Source organism: Echinops telfairi, unplaced genomic scaffold (genome assembly GCF_000313985.2).
Source record: "Echinops telfairi isolate 266 unplaced genomic scaffold, ASM31398v2 ScPeMD7_655;HRSCAF=1070, whole genome shotgun sequence".
Lineage (NCBI taxonomy): Eukaryota > Metazoa > Chordata > Mammalia > Afrosoricida > Tenrecidae > Echinops > Echinops telfairi.
In genome coordinates, this window is record NW_022104553.1 from 24,398,443 (window position 1) to 24,400,896 (window position 2,454).

At 49.5% G+C, this 2,454-nt stretch overlaps 1 protein-coding gene across 1 annotated transcript in view; it reads right to left on the bottom strand.

The window, feature by feature from the left end:
- DHX34 (DExH-box helicase 34) overlaps positions 1–639 on the bottom strand; it is a 27,519-nt gene extending 26,880 nt beyond the window's left edge. The window contains exon 1 of the mRNA XM_045292658.1: positions 509–639. The gene's annotated coding sequence lies outside the window, so the exon portion shown is untranslated. The remainder of the gene's footprint in view (positions 1–508) is intronic.
- Between the last annotated feature and the right edge of the window lie 1,815 nt (positions 640–2,454).

Genomic DNA, 2,454 nt, shown 5'->3' on the forward strand with positions numbered 1-2,454 from the left:
GTAAAACAAAACTAAACATTTCTTATAACAAAAAAAAATCACTTTTTAAAAAAACAAATGGAAGGTATATGGCTTTGAACACATCTACGAGCACCATTTTTCCAATAGCATGTGCTCACTTTTGGGCTGTCCGTTTGGTAATTCTCCTAGCTCTAATTATATCAAACATACTTCATAATGCAATCTCATACTTAGAGGAGACTAGTCCCCCAAACCGGCCACAGTCACAACCATCGAGTCGCGTCTGACTCATAGTTACCCTAACACAACTTCCAGATGCACCGGGGAGCCAAAAGGTCACGGTTACTCGCGAGTATTATTATTATTTCGGTGGTTTGAAACCGAATCCACGCTATCTCGGAGGGATCCCTGAGCCAAAACGCGCGGCATGACAACAGTAAGTTATCCTTTCATCCGTTTTTGCTTCCACATCTCCCAAATTCAAGGTGCGACCCCATATCTCTCCGCCCGTCTCTGTGAACCTCGCTCTCGAGGCAACTCGCAGCACCTGGCTCGCATCTGTTCAGTTTTCGGCTTCCGGAGTTCCTCGGCTTCTTTCCGGAACGCCAGGTACACTCAAGCTCCATCTCCGTCCGCCACTTCCGGGCCCTCCACCTCCCACATTACCTCGTCTCCGGATTTCCCTCCACCCCTCAACTCGACCCAAGCTAAGCCGGGACAGGTAACCGGTCCGACTCCGGCAGCCCCACGCCCCTCACCTCACTGAACGCGGCGGACGCCTCAACTTCCGGTCCCACGTGCCGCTTCCGCCGCGCGTGGGCAGCTCTGCGCACGCGCAAGGCGACCTCTCTCTCTCTCTCTCTCTCCCCGCCCCCTTACACGACTCAGAGGAAGTGCCCGTCTCGAAGCTGCGTGCGCACGCCACCCACCCTGCGCCTGCGCAGAGTGTTCTAGCCCCGCCTCGTTTCCGGGAACGCTTCAGAGGACGCGACGCCCTCTAGGGAACGAAAAAGGCGCTGCGCCTGGAACTGGACAGCGCCTTCTACCCGCGCGAGGGCCTCCCCTCTTCCAGCGTGGTCACCTGCAGCATCCCGGTATGGTCTTTGAACTGGATTTTAACCCGAGGAGGGGATTTGTTGTTTTTATGGTTCTGACTCCTAGTACAACCGAACGCGTCACCGTCCGTCCTTGCGACATCCTCAAAATTCTATTGTCAACCCCTGTGTCAATCCATCTAGTGAGAGGGTGGTCTTCTTTTTATTTTTACCGCGTTTGATTTCCTTCTCCAGGGCCCGGTCTCTCCTGATAACATACCCGAAGTGTGTGAGATGAAGTCTCCCCATCTTCACTTCTTTTATCATTATTATTATTTATTTATTCATCTTCACTTCTAAGGAGCATTCTGGCTGTATTTTTCCCAAGACAGATTTGTTTGTTCTGGCAGTCCACGGTCCTTCCAATATTCTTCGCCAGCACCAGGGTTCAAATGCATCGATTCTTCATGGGGCTTCCTTATTCACTGTCCCAACTTTCACAGGCATAGGAGGCGATTGAAAATACCAAGGCTTGGGTCTGGCGCACCTTAGTCTTCAAAGACAGCCTTGCTCGTTAGCACTTTAAAGAGGTCTTGTGCAACAGATTTGGCCAGTGCAATGCATTATTTGATTTCTTGACTGCTGCCTCCATGAGTATTGTGGATCCAAGCAAGGTGAAATCCTTGATATCTTCAATCTTTTCTGTTTATCATGATGCAATCTATCGGTCCAGTTGAGAGGATTTTTGTCTTCTTTACATTGAGTTGCAATCCATACCGATGAGTACAGTCCTTGATCTTCATCAGCAAGTGCTTTGAGTCTTCCTTGCTTTCAGCAAGTACATTGTGTCCTCTGAGTTTGGAAGGTGGTTAATAAGTCTTTCTCCAATTCTGATAATGCTCTTCTTCATATAGTCCAGCTTCTCTTCTGGACTATCTACTCAGCATACAGATTGAGTTAATATAGTGTGTTAGTCTGGGTAGACTAGAGAAACAATCCATGGAGACTCATGTGTATAAGAGAGAACTTTATGTAAAGAGCAATTGTATATTGAGCAAACGCCCCAGCCCAGTCCAGATCAAGTCCACAAGTCCGATATGAGCCCATATGTCCCATACCAGTCTATAAATTCCTCTTTAGACTCACACAACACATGCAATGATGTCGAATGTAGGCAGATCACAGGCCAGTGGGTGGAAAGTCTTGTGGATCCAGTGGTGGTGGAAGCATCTTAGTACTGGCGTGGGTCTCTGCCATGTGGCTCTTCTAGCTCCAGGGCTCTGGCTGCCATCAGCATAGTTCCATGTGGCTTGTCAGCAAGAAGACAAAGCAGACAGAGAGTGTGTCCCTGTAGCGTCCCGGCCAGCGGGACGCACGAGCAGGGCCCTGGAGGGAAAGACGAACCTGGATGGAAAGAAAGACACGGAGACGTGGAGCAAGACAAATGCTGATCAAGCTC